The following is a 22861-nucleotide window of genomic DNA, read 5'->3' on the forward strand; positions in this document are numbered from 1 at the left end:
TATCCACATATGCCGCCGAGTATCTACGCGACTACATCATTGTACAACACATAGTTCAAGGGAAATGACATTACAAACACTGAGATGCGAGAAAAAACTTCACATCATGAATGAAGTTTTAATACATTTATTCATTACTACTTAGGCAGTCGCTATCAGCGGTAAAGCGCAAAAGGCTATGAGGACAATAGCCGTCTATAGAGCTAGGAGGAGAAGTTGCCATAGAGACGATTAAAAAATCGCAGACACGTGAAGCAGCTGTAATTATACATTTCTACATTATATATTTCTTTGTACGTCTGTTTCGTAATTTCGAAGACGTTTTCAAGAACACATGGAAATGCATTTTTTCGAAATTACATTACAAACACAGTTCATTTTTTGTTCCCAGTTGTAATGGAAAATTTGCAAAATGAGTACCCGGCCAGCCCCCGATTTGTTAGCCGATACGTTTATAATTCTACCTTTCACTATGTTTACTTCACTTCTGTTTTCCTACACTTCTTTCTCTAATCCACTGGAGCTAATTATCCTAGTGAAAATCCTGTCTGTATCAAAGAGACGCCCTCCTGTCATTACTGCTGCTTTAATGGCAGTCATAAAGGATCAGATTGCCGGCGGCATTTATCGGAGCCTGCAGTGACTGTTCACAGTATAACTTGCGGTGAGGTGTACCTATCCTTTGCCTGTTATAATATGACGCGAGCACAAAAATCGCAGACAGATTCCGGAGCTGAAGAACGGCGCTGCGGTCGCGTCCGTAATGGTCATCTCATTCCTAAAGTTGCGCCTACTATCTCGGGGAATAATTCTTCGCAAACTACTTGTGCCGGCTAATCTGCGCGTTTCAATCTACGGCAAACTTTACTTCTCCATTACCCGGCTTGCCACACTTAAAATTAAGTACGCCGTTCCTCTGCCGCCGGCTGACCTTTGCAGCGGAGCTCACGCCGCGGCCGGCGCTAAATTCGCTTCACAATATGGTTCGCCACTGCATTACGCGTCCGGTACTCATTCCCGTCCGCATCTGAATCCCCAACACGTGTCGCGCACACTCTGCCTCCACGTTGGTGGTCTCCCAGCTTCAAGCAGTCTCGTAACTATTTGGACAGCTCACAGTGGATGTTTTAAGCGTCTGCTGCGGTAGGGAGATCGTTTGGTGGATGAAGAATCTGGTGCTCTCAGAGCTATGTGAAATATGTGCAGTGGAGTTATGTATGAGTGGTGAGTAATAAAAACGAATGTTAAAGGCTCGTGTCTGCTTCACGTCGAGGTCATTAGAGATGGAGTGTGTGCTTAGCTGGTTAAGGATGGATGGAAGGAAGCTTCTCGCCCACATTCAAAACACATCTGCACATTGTATTTGAAAACTGCTGCAAATCATATTCAAGATAACCAGGAGACGACTGAAATTATAGTACTCCTCAATCTCTGCTGTTTGGTAACGGCCTTGCCGCAGTGGATACACCGCTTCCCGTGAACACCGAAGTTAAGCGCTGTTGGGCGTGGCCGGCACTTGGATGGGTGACCATCCGGCCGCCATGCGCTGTTGCCATTTTTCGGGGTGCACTCAGTCTCGTGATGCCAACTGAGGAGCTACTCGATCGAATAGTAGCGGCTTCGGTCAAGAATACCATCTTAACGGCCACGAGAGCGGTGTATTGACCCCATGCCCCTACTATCCGCATTCTCCTCTGAGGATGACACGGCGGTCGGATGGTCCCGTTAGGCCACTCGTGGCCTGATGACGGAGTGCAATCTCTGATGTTGCAGAGAGTACATTACTTGTCCACGGATGGCAGGCGCATGTGTGAAGGCGTTACGATGTGCTTGGTGCACAATACGGCGATCATCCATTTCTGGTGGCCAGACATGGGTCTACCGCAACGTTGACGACGACTGTACATCCCCTCACGTTCTTATGCAGTCCAACATCGGGGCACTGTCACGTCCGATTGCTCCACAAATATGGATATTGCACAACTTGACGAGAAGATCAAATGGAGACCCACATTAAGGCCCCTTCCAAACTTTTTCACATGCTGATAATGCTGTCGCACACGAGTATGCGGCATGTATGTGTCCTTTACACTGATCAGTCAGTATCTGACGCAATTGATGCCCGTTGTATAGCCTATCAAGAGCGGTAACAACACTTTTTCTTTCTAGTGATTGTTGTACATATCACAGAGAATTGCAACTCTACTGATTTCCCTTCTTGTATGTTGTGTGCATGCATCAACTTACATTGACATCCAACCATATCTTCTTGGTGTTTCACTTTTTGTGTGAGGTGGTTTATTTTAGAGCATTATTACTGATTTCATTAACTATACTGGAATTGAAACTTCCTGGCAGATTAAAACTGTGTGCCGAACCGAGACTCGAACTCGGGACCTTTGCCTTTCGCGGACAAGTGCTCTACCAACTGAGCTACCCAGGCACGAGTCACGCTCTCCTGCGAACCTCGCAGAAGTTTCATATTAGCGCACACTCCGCTGCAGAGTGAAAATCTCATTCTGGAAACATTCCCCAGGCTGTGGCTAAGCCATGTCACCGCAATATCCTTTCTTTCAGAAGTGCTAGTTCTGCAAGGCTCGCAGGAGAACTTCTGTAAAGTTTGGAAGGTAGGAGACGATGTACTGACAGAAGTAAGGCTATGAGGACGGGGCGTGACTCGTGCTTGGGTAGCTCAGTTGGTAGAGCACTTGTCCGCGAAAGGCAAAGGTCCCGAGTTCGAGTCTCGGTCCGGCACACAGTTTTAATCTGCCAGGAAGTTTCATGTCAGCGCACACTCCGCTGCAGAGTGAAAATCTCATTCTGGATCTATGCTGGAATTACTTGTGGATATATATTCATTTTATGATACGTGTGTGCACGACAATTAATCTGAAGGCATCTTAAAATGCCACTTTTATTTCATACTTAAAAATAATATGTGCGTGTCCGTGTGTGTGTTTGTGTGTGAAGGAGAAGCAGGGGAAGGGGTTGTAATTAAAATCTCGTGGAAGAAAAGGAAATCAACTCCGTTTATTTCAAAGAAGTCATCTAGGCATTAGTTTTAAGCGTTTTAAGGAACCGGCGGGAAACGGGAAAACATGAACCTGGATGACCGAACGGAAATTTGAACGCCACTCTTCCGAATACGAGGGAAGTCAGCGATGGTGGGGAGGAGGAACATTCCGTTAAAGTACTGCTAATGTTTACCGACGTGCGCAGTCATAAAGTCCGAGTGTCTTTGCCAAAACACAGATGCTAATTATTGGTCGAAATTTACACTAAAAGAGACGAGAATTGTATTGAGACGAGGCTACCGCCACAGTACAGGTTCCGCTCCATCATAACTTACTATGTATACATGACATTGCGAATGGACCTGCCCTGTCTCGGCGGTCTAAACATTCTCCTTTAAATTTTAGACGTCTTCTAGTGGAAAATAGCGCAGCAAGCATTAACAAGCGTAGTATGGTTGTCTTTCCCCTTTCTAGAATTCTACAAACTTGTGAAACAAAGATTACTTGGTTGGTTGTTGTTGGTTGGTTTGGGGAAGGAGACCAGACAGCGAGGTCAACGGTCTCATCGGATTAGGGAAGGAAGGGGGAGGAAGTCGGCCGTGCCCTTTGAAAGGAACCATCCCGGCATTTGCCTGGAGCGATTTAGGAAAATCACGGAAAACCTAAATCAGGATGGCCGGACCCGGGATTGAACCGTCGTCCTCCCGAATGCGAGTCCAGTGTAAGAAAGATTGCTTACCGCACGATGGTATAGGCTTGACTACAGTAGGTAGCAACTATATTGCAGAGATCAAGGGCCGCATCAAACCGTCTTCAGAGTAGGACACCACAACAATGTGGATAGCAAAAATGGTTCAAATGGCTCTGAGCACTATGGGACTTAACATCTATGGTCATCAGTCCCCTAGAACTTAGAACTACTTAAACCTAACTAACCTAAGGACAGCACACAACACCCAGTCATCACGAGGCAGAGAAAATCCCTGACACCGCCGGGAATCGAACCCGGGCGCGGGAAGCGATAACGCTACCGCACGACCACGAGCTGCGGACTATGTGGATAGCATCATCTACTTCTACATCTATATTAATACTCTGAAATACACTGAAGGGTAATATTTTCCACTCGCATATGGAGTGAGGGTAATCACACGTTACGGTATGTGGGGAAGCGAGGTTGGGGTGTGGGATGGGGATGGGGTGGCGGGGTGACAGGGGTGTTGTTTAAGAGACTATCATTTCAGGTGTTCCAGATTTTCGTGACGCTTTCCCGGAAGTCAAATAACCTCGAACCAACAGTGAAGCTCATCTTCGTATTTATTCAGTATTCGCTGTTAGTCCTATTTCGTATCGAACGCACACGCTTCAGCAAAGGATTTGCCAGCAGTCTCTTTTATAGACTGAATTTTGTCAGCCTTTCAGCTTTCTGTCCAAGTGTAAGAAATAAAATAATATGGCATTGTTGTCTATTTATCCATAATAATAAAATGTACACCCATCACAGCGTAAGATAAAAACAGAATAAGAGCAAAACAGTAGTTATGTAAGTGGATAAAATATAGGCAAAGGCACCGACACATAAGAAACTGTTATTTGTTAAAAAGTAGAAGTTTCTTGAGGGAAGAAGCTCCTTCCCGTTAATCATTCCCGTTTGTCCGGTCTCGAACAGCTCACGTAGGTATCAGTAACTGGCAAATCTTGTATTTTATATAGTTCTGAATAATAACTTGGCATAATAACTCGACATATAGCAGTAAACTTTATTATAGTTACCTATAGAGCTTGCTTTTATGTTGGAGATTTTCAGTTTTAGAGACGGTGTCCGCATTGTTCGAAAGCAGACTGATTGCGCATGGCGTCTTTCTGTTTGAGCATTGTAGTCTGATACAGTTTAGCTACGATTATTTTAGATGGAAATTACGGCAAGACTTTTCAGGGTCATTCTGCTTGTCGAACAATGGTACGTTCGCGCTGATTGACAGTACCATCGGCTCTCCGTAGAATACTTTATACACTATGAGTGAAACGCACACAAAACTGGTGTAATATTCTACAATATTTGTTATTTGTTACACGAACCAGTTTTCGGCTGTTACAGCATTATAAGGTGCAAAGATAAGTAGATGGTGCAGTGAAACTCTGTTGGATCAGGGGTTTCGAACTAATGCATCTACAGCGTATATCCATTTACACAGATGAAAATGTTAATGCTAGGATTAGCAGTAAAACAAGCGGGATTATTTCAGTGTGAATGAGATGTAAGATTATTTAACCAAGATAAAATATGTGACACATTAAATAATGAATCATAGGCAAATTACAAGTGTTGCTCATAGAAGTGAAAAATAAACTTTGATGACATATTCCAAAGATGTGGCTCAACAAAATATCCTTCTCTTTAATGAACCCTAAATTACAAACAGATATAATAGTGATATCAAGCAGGTAATATTAAGAAGGTGAGTGAAGTAGTTGTGACTGTACAAAGTAAAAGTTTTTTAACAGAACGAGAGAAATCATAGTAACAGAAATAAAGGAAATGGGACTTGTGAGTAAGAGGGGTAATTTACAACATTGCCTGGTTGGGATTATGAGTAGTATCTGCAATTATAAGTGGCGAGTAAATAACAAATGTTGTAGAATATTACACCAGTGTTGTGTGTGTCTTTCATTCATAATAGTACGTTCATCAGCACCCACGACCTAACACAGTCACCAATCATTAAACGATAATGCTTTAATTTTTTCTTACAGGGGGTTACATTAATACTCAACGAGATAATTATTATTTCCAGATGATACAATGCGTCGCGCTATAGCTTCTGTGATGCGTCTTTCTGACGGCAAACCTTTACATCATGCACTGCATACTATTGAGTAGATTCATTTAACTTTATCGTTTTCTTACTTGCTCTCTGCTGCCCAACGAAATCTACACTGCACTACCAATAACCCGAAGTCTCCCATTTTGCTTTACCACGACTGAGCGTATGTGAAAATTCCATTTCATACTTCAAATGGTTCAAATGGCTCTGAGCACTATGGGACTTAACATCTATGGTCATCAGTCCCCTAGAACTTAGAACTACTTAAACCTAACTAACCTAAGGACATCACACAACACCAAGTCATCACGCCATTTCATACTCCCGGGAATGTGAATGAGTGATTACAGCTATTAATCATCCCTATTTTAGTCTCAGGATACATTTTCCACGCGTTTTGAAAATTGTACTATTTTACATTTCTGTACGTTTGCAATAAGTTTACAATATTTGCACCTCTTTGAAGTTTGATGAAACTGTGTGGATTTTTGTTCAGTTTTATTCAGATTGTTCTTTGCTATAGATATAACAAACTCCGTTTTCCTTATAATAAATCGTTAATAAAGTCTATATTTTGCTCGATGTTCTATATGATAGTACTTAATAAACGTCGGTGTGCTGCCGAGTCAAATATGTTTTGCAAGTTGACACATTGGGGAGGGTTCATTTAGAATTCTTAAACAATCCACGTTACTTGCGACAGCCAGTAATTCTTATGTGGATCTATAAGAGAGATACAAACATTACTTGCTTGTTGCTTTTTAAGGAATGGGCTTTGAACGTGAGTCTTCAGAACATTACAAGTGAGACGGTACTTACACCTTGAGTTCTTCTAAGTAATATGCCAGTATGAAAACCTTATCTCACCGCATATCGGAAATACTGTTAATGGTAATCTCTCAAGAGTGAGAATTTCTGAAATTGCAAGTGCTACGTAGACGTCGCCACGAATTACACAAAGCATTACGAACTACTGTAGCGAAGCGCCGTTGTCGTGCACGCATTGAGACGCGATCGTCACTTTGAGCAGTTAGTATGAGCTAGACTGCTGTTACGCAGTGTGTGCGGTGTATGTCCATAATACAATAAATATGCATTTCTGACCACTGGTTCCCTATCTCAGTAAAATCGGTTGTGAGCCCGCTTTCACCTGTTTTAATTTGACACAAAAGGTTTGAGACACCCTGCGTAACCAACTACGCCTTCTAACAACATTCGAACACGTACAACACTCTTGCATTCTGGTGCACCTTCTACCTATCACAGAGAATTGAAACTAAATCCTTTGCGTACCCGTCGGTGGTGTGTACGAGTGTGAAGGTAAACTGACATCCGACCTCACTTTTTTTTGTCAGGCAGTGTAGAAAGTTGCATCAGTCACACAATTTTTTATGCTTTCCACTGTCTACGTGTATTTAATTTACTTTTTTTCGAAGGCATCTAGAACAAGCTTGTCATAACCTTATGGAACACGCAACCAGAATTATCTACCTGCAGGTGGCATCATTTCTTTATGAATCCAGAAGCAAACCGTATTTCCGTCTTCATTTCGCTTGCGGTCGATAATAATCTGGGACAGGTCCTTCAGTTGCAGGAGCTGCTTGTTATGTTAGTGGCACACGAAACCCCCAGTAGCGATCAATGTCAGCTTAATTACGATCAGTCTGGGCACAATACCTGGACTGGCGACACATCACGAAGCGTTCACCGCAAAGCTCCAGCAGCGACCAATATGCAAACCTGCCGCTTACACTACGTATGCTGTGGGTATCTCTCGATTTCCATCACACACTACAAGAGTGCTCATAGAGCAAATCCGGAGACAAAGAGTTTCGAAATTTTAGGAAAAAAACATTTGAAACAATATGTGTCGCCCTGATAAGCTTTATGCCTACAATAATGATACTAATTTACTGAGTGTGAGCTATAGCGCTGAATACGGCTATCATATTAGTTAGTTACTAATGTACTGATTAGCCGACCGGGGTGGCTCAGCGGTTCTAGGCGCTACAGTCTGGAACCGCGCGACCACTACGGTCGCAGGTTCGAATCCTGTCTCGGCATGGATGTGTGTGATGTCCTTAGGTTACTTAGGTTTAAGTAGTTTTAAGTTCTAGGGGACTGATGACCTCAGCAGTTAAGTCCCATAGTGCTCAGAGCCATATGAACCATTTTTTGTAGTGATTAATGGACTGAAAGCCTGTCTTTCACCGAACACCCATGGGAGAGCAGAATACTATATTTTAGTGTTTGATCGTGCAACACAGAAATGGATCATCGACTGACATGGGTTCACAGCAGCACGTTTTTTTCTTTATGGTGCTTGCTCCTTGTAAACGTTTGCTGCAACCATTACATTTTGCTGACTGAAGCTGACATTTAGGTCGAAAATAGGCACAGCAATAACTTACGTATCCTTTCAGTGACTCTTTGCTGGTTAATAGTGACGTTCTTCAAAGATTTAGTCAAAAATTATTGATATAGTTTCACAGGCAGATCTAGTATAGATAATCTTCCTCACCTCAACACAGCGTTTTACTTCCTTCTTTTTGGTTTTCGAGGTCACTGTGTAGGGCACTGTGTCAAAAGCTAGAGGTGAATATAAAAAAGTATGATTTCCTCACAGCTGAGAGTAAATCACAGTATGTACATATCACACACATTACATTAGCACTGTAGATCGATAAAACAATTTGAGGTGCCTGCATCGCTTCGCAGACAGGAGCAAATTACAAAAATTAAAAATTCTAGTCTCTGTACTGAATACAACAGAAATATAATTCCGATCTACCGAAGTCTGAGTGATTAGAAGTTGCAATATAAAGCCGGAGTGGCCGAGCGGTTCTAGGCGCTACAGTCTGGAACCGCGAGACCGCTACGGTCGCAGGTTCGAATCCTGCCTCGGGCATGGATGTGTGTGATGTCCTTAGGTTACTTAGGTTTAAGTAGTTTTAAGTTCTAGGGGACTGATGACCACAGCTGTTAAGTACCATAGTGCTCAGAACCATTTGAATCATTTGAACTACAACTACCCATCTACTGATGAAAAATTACTTTTATAAAATATTTCTACACCCTACGTGTGACTGTGACTTCAAATTTCATTCTTTTTTTATTGTTTGGTATCGTTAAATATTTCTTTTTTATTTCAAAATTTGCATCCTGCAAAAGTTAAGAATGAGATGAATTCAGTATTATAGCATATTTACCAGTCGCTCGAAATGATTGAACGTGTGACAGCATGTTGCCAGAGGTCTCCTAGTCGTGCGCAGAAGGTTTGACGTAACAATGGTTGACGTCAGCATAGTGCCAAATGGTGCTGGCCCCGCAACACGAGGCAGTTGAATGAACGAGAAAAGACAGTTTTTGTCAGTCAACGAGCAGTTACCGTGCCTTAAAGCGATGTTCTTCATTACAATGTGGCCCCGGAGACAACATTTGGAAGACTGTACACAGGAAGAATGATCGTGAAGTTTAGAGGGATTAAGCGTGACGAGTGTAGACCAAGAGTCTGGTATTGTCACAGCACTGTTTCACGTGCACGTAGAGCGTTCCGGTCACAGGCACTGCTGCCCGAAGGAGAGGAGGTGGTCGACTAAGGTCAACTACAGCATCAGATGTCCGCTACATTGCGCAGAAGGTGAAAAGGGAACCACGAGATACAGCGACTGCAATTGCAACCACATTTAACAGGACTCTTAGGCGCGCAATCTCACGCTCCACAGTGGCACGGTAAATGGAAATGAGTGTATGGCATCGTTGGCCAGGAGTCCCCTATTCGGGGAAGTTCGGCTGCCAAGTGCAAGTCTTATTTCATTCGATGCCACACAGGGCGACTTGCGCGCCGGTGATGAGGATGAAATGATGATGGTGACAACATAACACCCAGTCCCCGAGCCGAGAAAATCCTCAACCCGTCCCGGAATCGAACCCGGGCCCACTTGCATGGGAGACGAGCACGTTACCATCCATCAAAGCAGGCGGACAGTGGCACGTTGACTGCATGGAAGTGTTCTCTTCGGCCGACGACTGGTACGTTGTGTTCCTTCGACACCCCCATATAAGCGCTACCGTTTATGATGGTGCTAAGATCATAGCGGTTGGACCGACGAGGAGTGGTCTCGCGTGCTGTTATCGGACAACAGATTCAGCAATGACAAACATGTTCGTTTTGGTGGTCCATGTATTATAGAATGGGGAGGGATTATGTTGCGTGGGCATTCTGGTCTGGAAATCTTTGAACATGGTACACTGGCTGCTCAGTGTTATTGTGATACTGTACTCTTTCCTAACAAGCGTCTCTTCCAGGGTTGTGTTAGCCCATGACTACTGGTTATGAATGACAATGCGCAGTCGCATCAAAAAATGGTTCAAATGGCTCTGAGCACTATAGGACTTAACTTCTGTGGTCATCAGTCCCCTAAAACTTAGAACTACTTAAACCTAACTAACCTAAGGACATCACACACATCCATGCCCGAGGCAGGATTCGAACCTGCGACCGTAGCGGTCACGCGGTTCCAGACTGAAGCGCCTAGAACCGCACGGCCACACCGGCCGGCTATGATTCCATGTTAGTGTTATTTTTGACATAGCGATTAGGCTGGGGAATTGAACTTTAACATCAGGTCTTTAGGGGTGTGTGACGGAGTCTTATCAATTCCCTCTTTCCGGTACGAATTCTCAACCACACATCGCCGGGTTTTGCCCCAATATGCGACAGAACGGAGAGTTTTTGAAAGTATGTGACTTTCTCGAATATGGAACCAAGCACGTCATATTGGATGGCAAATGCTGCACAGAAACAAAAGTAGCTCCATTATGAATGAAACACACACAATACTGGCATAATATTCAACAATATTTATTATTTGTTATACGAACCGGTTTCCGGCTGTTACGCCATCATCCGGTACAAAGATAATTATGTGGTGCAGCGCAGTTTAGTTGGATCAAAAATTTTAAACTAGTGCATGAACAGTGTATCTTCATTTCCAGAGGTAGAAAACAACGTTAGAATTAGGAATAAAACAAGCGGGATTATTTCAGTGCAAATGCGATGAAAGATTACTTGACTGAGATAAAATATGTGATACATTAACTAATGAACAATAGATAAATTACAACAGTTTTACATAGAAGGACGTAAGTGAACAATAAACTTTGGTCACATATCTTCAAACTTTTCCATTAAGTCAACTGAATTATGGACGCCATGTCTAACTTTGAATTTGGATTCAGTCTTGATCAGGTCATTTAACTCTATGACTAATTTGTAACACGACTCTTAGAATGAAGACGTCACAGACCGGATTGGGTTATTATCTTTATAGAGTTTAGGGAGGATGTGAAGTCCGATTGGTATAGGATTCGTCTTGGTGAGGAAGTAGGCGTCAGAGCCCCCCGATGTTATATTTTTACGCAGTTTGATAACATTTCTAAATTTATCATCAGCAATGATCAACGGCATGAGGATGCAGAAGGCAATGGAAACAACCGTATTAAAGACACGTAACGTGTATTCACAGGACATGTGGCCTGTAGTTGAAGAAGTATCATGATGATCTCTCCATTGGCAAAAGATTCCGGAATAGTCCCCCATTCGGATCTCTGGGAGGGGACTGCCAAGGGGGAGGTTACCATGAGGAAAAGTTTTAATAATCAACGGAAGGATAACGTTCTATGAGATGGGACGTGGAATGTCAGAAGCTTGAACGTGGTAGGGAAACTAGAAAATCTGAAAAGGGAAATGCAAAGGCTTAATCTAGATATAGTAGGGGTCAGTGAAGTGAAGTGGAAGGAAGACAAGGATTTCTAGTCAGTTGAGTATAGGGTAATATCAACAGCAGCAGAAAATGGTATAACAGGAGTAGGATTCATTATGAATAGGAAGGTGGGGCAGAGAGTGTGTTACTGTGAACAGTTCAGTGACAGGGTTTTTCTTATCAGAATCGACAGCAACCCAACACCGAGAACGATAGCTCAACTATACATGCCGAAGTCGAAAGCTGAAGATGAAGAGATAGAGAAAATGTATGAGGATATTGTCATGGGGAACTGGAATGCAGATGGAGGGGAAGGAGTAGAAGAAAAGGTTACAGGAGAGTACGGTCTTGGGACAAGGAATGAGAGAGGAGAAAGACTAATTGAGTACTGTGACAAAAGTTTCAGCTAGTAACAGGCAATACTGTGTTCAAGAATCACAAGAGGAGGAGATATACCTGGGAAAGGTCGGGAGATACCGGAAGATTTCAGCTAGATTACGTCATGGCCAGACAGAGATACCGAAACCAGATACTGGATTGTAAGGTGTACCCAGGAGCAGAAATAGAATCAGATCACAGTATAGTAGCGATGAAGGATAGGCTCAAGTTTAAGACATTAGTCAGGAAGAATCAATACGCGAAGAAGTGGGATACGGAAGAACAAAGGAATGACGAGATATGCTTGCAGTTCTCCAAGACTATTGATACAGCTATAAGGAATAGCTCAGTAGACAGTACAGTTAAAGAGGAACGGACATCTCTAAAAAAGGCCATCACACAAGTTGGGAAGGGAAACATAGGTACAAAGAATGTAACTGCGAAGAAACTATGGGAAACAGAAGAAATATTTCAGTTGATTGATGAGAGGAGGAAGTACAAAAATCTTCCGGGAAACTCAGGAATACAGAAATACAAGTCGCTGAGGAATGAAATGAATAGGAAGTGCAGGGAAGCTAAGACGAAATGGCTGCAGGAAAAATGTGAAGACATCGAAAAAGAAATGATTTCGGAAAGACAGACTCAGCATACAGGAAAGTCAAAACAACATTCGGTGAGATTAAAGGCAAGGGTGGTAACATTAAGAGTGCAACGGGAATTCCACTGTTAAATGCAGAGGAGAGAGCGGATAGGTGGAAAAAATACATTTCATGCCTCTATGAGGGGAAGAGTTGTCCGATGTGATAGAAGAAGAAACAGTAGTCGATTTATAAGAGATCCAGTATTAGAATTTAAAAGACCTTTGGAGGACTTAAGGTTAAATTAGGCAGAAAGGATAGACAACATTCCATCAGAATTTCTAACATCATTGCGGGAAGCGGCAACAAAACGACTATCCACGTTGGTGTGCAGAATATATGAGCCTGGCGAGATACCATCTGACCTTTGGAAAAGCATCATCCACACAATTCCGAAGACGGCAAGAGCTGACAAGTGCGAGAATTATCGCACAGTCAGCTTAACAGCTCATGCATCCACGTTGATTATAAGAATAATGTACGGAAGAATGGAAAAGAAAATTGAGGGTGCTCTAGATGACGATCAGTTTGACTTTAGGAAAAGTAAAGGCACGAGAGAGGAAAGTCTGACATTGCGGTTAATAATGGAAGCAAGGCTAAAGAAAAATCAAGACACGTTCATAGGATTTGTCGACCTGGAAAAAGCATTAAAAATATAAAATGGCGCAAGATGTTCGAAATTCTGAAAAAAGTAGGTTTAAGCTATAGGAAGGGACGCGTCATATACTACATGTACAACAAACAAGAGGGAATAATAAGAGTGGACGACCAAGAATGATGTGTTCGTATTAAAATGGGTGTAAGACGAGGATGTAGGCTTTCACCCCTACTGTTCAATTTGTACATCGAGGAAGGAATGATGGAAATAAAAGAAAGGTTCAGGAGTGGAATTAAAATTCAAGGTGAAAGGATATCAATGATACGATTCGCTGACGACATTGCAATCCTGAGTGAAAGTGAAGAAGAATTACATGACCTGCTGAGCGGAATGAACAGTATAATGAGTACACAGTATGGACTGAGAGTAAATCGAAGAAAGACGAAGGTAATTAGAAGTAGTAGAAATGAGAACAGCGAGAAACTTAACATCAGAATTAATGGTCACGAAGTCGACGAAGTTAAGGAATAACCAATGACGGACGGAGCATGGAGGACATCAAAAGCAGACTAGCTTTGGCAAAAAAGGAATTCCTTGCCAAGAGAAGTCTAGTAACATCAAATATCGGCATTTATTTGAGGAAGAAATTTCTGAGAATGTACGTCTGAGTACAGCATTGTATGGTAGTGAAACATGGACTGTGGGAAAACCGGACCAGAAGATAATCGAAGCATTTGAGATGTGGTGCTACAGACGAATGTTGAAAATTAGGTGGTAGTGATAAGGTGGACTGAGGAGGTTCTACGCGGAATCGGAGAGGAAAGGAATATGTGGAAAACACTGATAAGAAGAAGGGACAGGATTATAGGACATCTGTTAAGGAATGACTCCCATGGTACTAGAGGGAGCTGTAGAGGGCAAAAGCACTAGAGGAAGACAGAGATTGGAATACGTAATTGAGGACGTAGGTTGTAAGTGCTACTCTGAGATGAAGAGGTTAGCACAGGAGAGGAATTTGTGGCGGGCCGCATAAAACCAGTCAGAAGACTGGAACAGTGGAGCTCCAAACTACCATTAATCCCACCCCCTGTGATTGCCTTCATCTTGGAAGCTGAAGATTTCCTCTGAAATAGGACAAGAGACTGCATCTGGCTGAGGGACAGTGTTAGTTCATGAGCTACGAGATGTTTAGTCCTCACTTAATTCATATTCTGGGTTTATTTTTATTATTTCAAGTAGTTTTTCCGAATGAAATGAAATGATAGTATGGCATTGTTGGCCTGGAGGCCCAATTCTGGGGAGTTTGGCCGCCGTATTGCAAGTCCTTGTTAGTTGACGCCACTTCGGTGACTTGCGAGTGAAGGATGATGAAGGACACACAACACCCAGTCCCCTGCCGGGAATCGAACCCGGACCCCCGGCGTGGTAGGCGGTTTCGCTGCCGCTACACTACGGAGGCGGAAAATTTTTCGGAGATTTTTTGTGATGGAGTGTGTTTCAAACCTTTTGTAGTGCACTGAATTCTTCGTTGGTAGTTTTTAAGTCGGAAAGGATATTTATACGATCTGGAAATTTTAAATTTGTAATAGGTATTGAGAGTTGTTTACCACTGAATATTTTATTGATTTTAGCCTTCTGTTTCTCATACTTGATATTCACGACGTCATTAACTTTCTGCCCTACTTCACTGTCCGATATATCGAGCTAAGCTGGATGTAAAAGGGCAGAAATACGTATGTGCGTTAGTTTCAGGTGTGTACTCACGTGATCATGAATGCTGTGCCACATTTTATTTCTTCTTTGATCTATGTTTGGGGGTAACTGCGTAAATTAATAAGATCTAACCGTAGACGTCGGTGACCATATTCATACATTCCAGATTTATGGGAAACCTGCCACCGTAGCTATAGAAATATCGGCCAGTTCTGAACACCCTGTGACCCATAAACATACTGCCTTTCGTTCTATGACACATCCCCTAACATGCATCCCCATGAGTGAAGACAACATCCAAATGGAATTAAATGACATCAAATAAATAGCATCGGACAACGCTATTATACTACCTTACAGGACTCTATATAAAGTACAAAAAGCAGAAACAACAGATGTGCTCTCTTCTCTATCCATTCCTTGACGCTCCACCTCAGGAATGCGATATATGGTGCACAATTCCGTACTCAGGAATAATCTCACTGGATGTAGCCAGAAAGCTTAAATCCAGGAAAGTAAAAATATCATTTTATGTGCACAACACCATTTGGTGTATTTTGCCCAATGGTGGAGACAGCTGTCGAGCTCTGGAAGAGTGGATTTTATAAAATTATTTGCAACTGTAGCAAACTCTATGTTGGTCAGTCCGGTAGGGCAATATCTACCCGCTTGGAGGAACACCACAGCAGTTGGAAACTTAAAGAAGGGTGACTCTGCTTTTCTAAATCACCCATTTAAAGAAGGCCATAGTAACAAGGTGAAACATGAAGTATTACATCACATCCACAAACGAAGGAAGATGAACTATCTTGAAATAATGACAATTAATACACACATTCTGTCAACCCAAGCTTAGTACTAAATGACCAAATAGATTTTCAATACTCACCACCTGCAGATACTACTCATAATCTTGTTAATTACACCCTTTCTTACAAGCCCCATTTCCTTTATTTCAGTTACTATAATTTCTCTCGCTGTTTAAAAAATTGTTGCTTTGTATAATTACAGCTACATCTCTCAGCTGCTTGATATCACTATTATATTTTATCTGTGTGTAATTTAGGATCTGTTAAAGAAAAGAGTATTTTGTTCAGTCATACATTTGGAATGTGTCACCAAAGTTTATTGTTAACTTACGTCTTTCCATGTACAACTGTTGTAATTTTGTCTGTATTTCATTTGTTTATGTGTCACATAATTTATCTTAGTCAAATACTCTTACATTGAACGTCATTGGACCTCAGTGCATTCGAACGTGCTGGTAGCCGAAGTGTTTGGTGTTTCGAGAGAGACTATATCGAAGGTTTATATCCATTCGGTGAAAGTGGAAAACCATCACCTGCTAAGTCACAACACGGACGAAAGTGTATGTTTATTGATCGTGACAGACGGTCATTGAAGAGAACTGTGACAAAAATTAACGAAATGTCGGCTGTATAAGACACTTCAGAACTGAATGTCGCCCGCATCTCGTGGTCGTGCGGTAGCGTTCTCGCTTCCCACGCACGGGTTCCCGGGTTCGATTCCCGGCGGGGTCAGGGATTTTCTCTGCCTCGTGATGGCTGGGTGTTGTGTACTGTCCTTAGGTTAGGTTTAAGTAGTTCTGAGTTCTAGGGGACTGATGACCTCAGATGTTAAGTCCCATAGTGCTCAGAGCCATTTGAACCATTTGAACTGAATGTCGAATTCGCGAACCCTGTCAGCACCAAAACAGCACGAAGGTAGCCCATTAGCTGGGAATAGTAGACCGAGCTGGAATTCCAAAGCCACTCATCAGTGATGCGAACCCCCGTAACAGGAAACCGTAGTGCTGAAGTCATAAAACCTGGGAACAGCAGGATGACCTGAAATCGGTTCAAATGGCTATGAGCAGTATCGGACTTAATGTTGTGGCGTAGCAAAACAGCCACGCCACTCTGAGGTAGCCGAAAGGCACGCGTACACACACGCCGGCTGGCGTGAATTCTGGAACAGGATACCTAATTAATACTATAAGAAAAGTATGCAGCTCCTTGAATACTTAACTTTAATGCATCCTTGTGGTACATCGCTATTGACGATACAAATGAGACTATCTCCAGATACGGTTAATTACAATCACTGTAAGGCTAATGGCGCCTTGCTAGGTCGTAGTCATGGACTTAGCTGAAGGCTATTCTAACTGTCTCTCGGCAAATGAGAGCAAGGCTTCGTCAGTCTAGTCGCTAGCAAAGTCGTCGTACAACTGGGGCGAGTGCTAGTCCGTCTTTCTAGACCTGCCATGTGGTGGCGCTAGGTCTGCAAGTACTGACAGTGGCGACACGCGGGTCCGACATGTACTAATGGACCGCGGCCGATTTAAGCTACCACCTAGCAAGTGTGGTGTCTGGCGGTGACACCACACTTAACATCTGAGGTCATCAGTCCCCTGGAACGTAGAACTACTTAAACCTAACCAACCTAAGGACATCACACACATCCATGCCCGAGGCAGGATTCGAACCTGCGACCGTAGCGGTAGCGCGGTTCCAGACTGAAGCGCCTAGAGCCGCTCGGCCTGACCTGAAATTCCAAAGTGAATGCCAGTGGTGGGAAACTGTAGTGCTGACGCCATAAAACCTACAGTATGGAGGAATGGAAGGAAGTCATTTGGTCGGATGAGTCTCGTTTCACACTGTTTGCAATTCTGGCCTGGTTTACTTCCCAAGAGTGAAACTTGGTGGGGGTTGGACGATGATTTGGGCAACCCTGTCGTGCCATTCTCCGGGATACAAGGTTACTCTGCGAGGTCGCATTTCGCGAAGGATTATGTGATCATTTTGGCTGATAGGTCCATTCCACGGTGCAATGTTTGACCCCTAATGGTGATGATGAGTTCCAAGGCGACAGAGCACCTGTTCACACAGCTCGCGTCGTCCAAGACTGGTTTTGTGAGCACGAGTATGAACTGTCACATCTCCCCTGGACAGCACAGTCTCCAGATCTCTGTATTATTAAACTTCTGTGGTCTACTGTGGAGAGAAACTGCGTGATCCATATCCACCTCCATCATCCTTATCTGAACTGGTCACTATTTTGTAGGAAGAATGATATAAAATTCCATTGAAACCCATAATGGACCAATATTCAAGAAAGTTAGTAGGAGTAATCCACTAAATTACAGGCCTATATCGTTAACGTCGATATGCAGGCAAGGTCTTGGAACATATATTGTGCCAAACATTGTGAATTACCTCGAAGAAAACTCTATTGACACACAGTCAACATGGGTTTAGAAAATATCGTCCCTGTGAAACACAACTAGCTCTTTATTCACATGAAGTGTTGAGTGCTATTGACAAGGGATTTCAGATCGATTCCGTATTCTTGGATTTCCGGAAGCATTTTGACACTGTACCACGGCTTGTAGTAAAATTGCGTAGTTATGGAATATCGCCTCAATTATGTGACTGGATTTGTGATTTCCTGTCAGAGAGGTCACAGTTCGTAGCAATTGGCGGAAAGTCATCGAGTAAAAGAGAAATGATTTCTGGTGTTCCCCAAGGTAGTGTTATAAGCCCTTTGCTGTTTCTTACATATATAAACGATTTGGGAGACAATCTGAGCAGCCGTCTTAGGTTGTTTGTAGATGACGCTGTCGTTTATCGACTAATAACGTTATCAGAAGATCAAAACAAATTGCAAAACGAGTTAGGAAAGATAGCTGAATAGTGCGAAAATTGGCAGTTGACTCTAAATAACGAAAAGTGTGAGGTCATCCATGTGAGCGCTAAAACGAAATCGTTAAACTTCGGTTACACGACAAATCAGTCTAATCTACAAGCCGTAAATTCAATTAAATACCTAGGTATTGCAATTACGAACCACTTAAATTGGAAGGAACAAATAGAAAATGTTGTGCGGAAGGCTAACCAAAGACTGCGTTTTATTGGCAGGACACTTAGAAAACGTAACAGGTCTTCAAAGGAGACTGCTTACACTACGCTTGTCCGTCCTCTATTAGAATACTGCTGCTCGGTGTGGGATCCTTACCAGATATGACTGACGGAGTACATCTAAAAACTTCAAAGAAGGGCAGCACGTTTTTTATTATCGCGAAATATTGGAGAGAGTGTCACTGAAATGGTACAGGATTTGGACTGGACATCATTAAAAGAAGGGCGTTTACCGTTGGGACGGAATCTTCTCACGAAATTCCAATCACCAACTTTCTCCTCGGAATGCGAAAATATTTTGTTGACACCGACCTACATAGGGAGGAACGATCACCATGATAAAATAAGAAAAATCAGAGCTCGTACGGAAAGATACAGGTGTTCGTTCTTTCCGCGCACTGTACGAGATTGGAATAATAGAGAATTGTGAAGGTGGTTCGATGAATCCTCTGCCAGGCACTTAAATGTGATTTGCAAAGTATCCATTAGATATAGATATACAGGGTGTTACAAAAAGGTACGGCCAAACTTTCAGGAAACATTTCTCACACGCAAATAAAGAAAAGATGTTATGTGGACATGTGTCCGGAAACGCTTAATTTCCATGTTAAAGCTGATTTTAGTTTCGTCAGTATATACCAATTCCATGGCCTCCACGCTCTCCTGACGTCAACCCTCTTGACTCTCATTTATGGGGGCATTTGAAAGCTCTTGTCTACGCAACCCCGGTACCAAATGTAGAGACTCCTCGTGCTCGTATTGTGGACGGCTGTGATACAATACGCCATTCTCCAGGGCTGCATCAGCGCATCAGGGATTCCATGCGACGGAGGGTGGATGCATGTATCCTCGCTAACGGAGGACATTTTGAACATTTCCTGTAACAAAGTGTTTCAAGTCACGCTGGTGCGTTCTGTTGCTGTGTGTTTCCATTCCATGATTAATGTGATTTGAAGAGAAGTAATAAAATGAGCTCTAACATGGAAAGTAAGCGTTTCCGGACACATGTCCACATAACATATTTTCTTTCTTTGTGTGTGAGGAATGTTTTCTGAAAGTTTGGCCGTACCTTTTTGTAACACCCTGTAGATATAGAGACGTGAATTTGGTCATTTCGAGAGTGCTAGAAGGTATTTTTAATTCCAGTAAGTTTCCTTCAACCGTATTAGGCATGGTAATGTGTTGTGCTTTTGATGTTTCCATATTTTTGTGCGTCCTCTGTATTTAGCAGTAACAGAAAGAAGCGATGTGAAAGGGGCGACCACGTAAAACGAGTGTTAGGAAAGGCGAATGGAAGGCCTAGATTTCCAGGAAGAATTCTAGAAAAATGTGATCCGTCTGTAAAGGAAATTGGATACTTGACACTAGTGCGGCCAATCCTAGAGTACAGTGTTCCAGTGTTTGGAATCCTTATCAAGTAAGCGTTATAACGGACGTGTATCGAATTCAGAGACGCGCAGCTACCATCGTCATAGGTCGGCGGAACCCACAAGAAAGTGTAACGGAAACGCCCGAGGAACTTAAAATCAAATCGTTGGAAAAAGAGAATGTAGCTCACCGGAAACCCTGTTGGGTAGATTTAAAGAGTGGGTATTCGAAGAAGACTCTGAGACTTTTCGTGCTGCCGCCATAGCATGTTATGTATAGGGAACATGAGGATTAGAGATATTATGGCGCCTCCTGAAGCACGTAGACAGGAATTATTTCCTAGCTCGATACGCTAAGAGGACAAAACATCAAAAACATTCGTACGACGTATCCTCCGCCATGCACTGTACAACATATTGCAGAGTAAATATACGGATGATATAAAATTCGTATTATACAACCTGTCGATGAAGAATAGATTCATCGAGAGAAGGTGATTACATCACAAAAACCTGGTCTTTTAATACTGGAGACATCTCGTACACCTCTAACACAATCAGCGAGGCCCAAGTATTTACATGCCGTGTAGATAGTATGGACAGGAAACCGCTTGAGGGCGCAGCCGCCCACGGGCGCTCTGCAGGGCCCCCAGACCCTCCTGGCAGGGCTTGGAGAGCACCGTGGGTGTGGGAGGGGGGTGAGGGAGGGAGGGTGGGCAGGGGTGGAGGGGGAGGGAATGGAAGGGAAGGGGTGATGCAGAAGTTGGCCTGTCGCTCGCGTGAGCGTGCCGCATTCAGCGGAACGGGCCGATCAATACCGAGTGATACATCGGCCAACAAGAAGAGAAACTGTATTTTGTGCCAGACCAGAAATCACTTACAAAATGGGAAAATGGACGCCGTTTAATATCCAGCTCTGGCTATAAATCGAACAAACGACACACTTTGTCGATGTAATCAAGACACCCAAGAGACCTCTAAAGTTATAAAGCGATTGCTACTAGCAATATATTACACGTTATTCCCGAATATAAAATGGCGTGTTTCTGCCAGAAAGCTGCTCAAATTATATATCACGTAGTACGTGTAATTTCACATCGAATAAATTCAGCGGGCAAACCTAGTCGGTCTAAAGTCCATGAGGTACATTGTAAAAAGCTACGAACCCACGGACTGTTCCCACAACCTATCGCATGATAGTACCCACCCACTACATAGAGGCACAGCGAAGTTATATGAGGTCAAAAGTAATATTAAACAACCTAAAATAAAAAAGAAATCGGCACTGGCAAATATATAGAGCCAAAGCAGACATTTTATGACCTGTGTAAATTTGTACATTTATTCTATACTACTGGCCATTAAAATTGCTACACCACGAAGATGACGTTCTACAGACGCGAAATTTAACCGACAGGAAGAAGATGTTGTGATATGCAAATGATTAGCTTTTCAGAGCATTCACACAAGGTTGGCGCCGGTGGCGACACCTACAACGTGCTGACGTGAGGAAAGTTTCCAACCGATTTCTCCTCGTGTAAGGAGGAGAAACGCGAACCACCACGTTTCCGACTTCGATAAAGGTCCGATTGTAGCCTATCGAGATTCCAGTTTATCGAATCGCGACACTGTTGCTCGCGTTGGTCGTCATCCAATGACTGTTAGCAGAATAGGTGGATTTAGGAGGGTAACACGGGACGCCGCGCTGGATCCCAACGGCCTCGAATCACTAGCAGTCGAGATGACAGGCATCTTATCCGCATGGCTGTAATGGATCATGCAGCCACGTCTCGATCCCTGAGTCAACAGATGGGGACATTTTCAAGACAACAACCATCTGCACGAACAGTTCGACGACGTTTGCAGCAGCTAGGACTATCAGGTCGGAGACCATGGCTGCGGTTACCCTTGACGCTGCGTCTCAGACAGGAGCGCCTGTGATGGTACACTGAACGACGAAGCTGGGTGCACGAATGGCAAAACGTCATTTTTTCGGATGAATCCAGGTTCTGTTTACAGCATCATGATGGTCGCATCCGTGTTTGGTGACATCGCGGTGAACGCACATTGGAAGCTTGTATTCGTCATCGCCATACTGGCGTATCACCCGGCATGATGCTATGGGGTGCCATTGGTCAGACGTCTCGGTTACCTCTTGTTCGCACTGACGGCACTTTGAACAGTGGACGTTCCATTTCAGATGTGTTACGAACCGTGGCTCTACCCTTCATTCGATCCCTGCGAAACCCTACAGTTCAGCAGAATAATGCACGACCGCTTGTTGCAGGTCCTGTACGGGCCTTTATGGATGCAGAAAATGTTCGAATGCTGCCCTGGCCAGCACATTCTCCAGATCTCTCACCAATTGAAAACGTCTGGTCAATGGTGGCCGAGCAACTGGTTCGTCACAATACGCCAGTCACTACTCTTGATGAACTGTGGTATCGTGTTGAAGCTTCATAGGCAGCTGTACATGTCCACGCCATCCAAGTTCTGTTTGACTCAATGCCCAGGCGTATCAAGCCCGTTATTACGGCCGGAGGTGGTTGTTCTGGCTACTGATTTCTCAGGATCTATGCACCCAAATTGCGTGAAAATGTAAACACATGTCAATTCTAGTATAATATATTTGTCCAATGAATACCC

The sequence above is a fragment of the Schistocerca cancellata genome, chromosome 1 (genome assembly GCF_023864275.1).
Source record: "Schistocerca cancellata isolate TAMUIC-IGC-003103 chromosome 1, iqSchCanc2.1, whole genome shotgun sequence".
NCBI classification, from domain to species: Eukaryota; Metazoa; Arthropoda; class Insecta; order Orthoptera; family Acrididae; genus Schistocerca; species Schistocerca cancellata.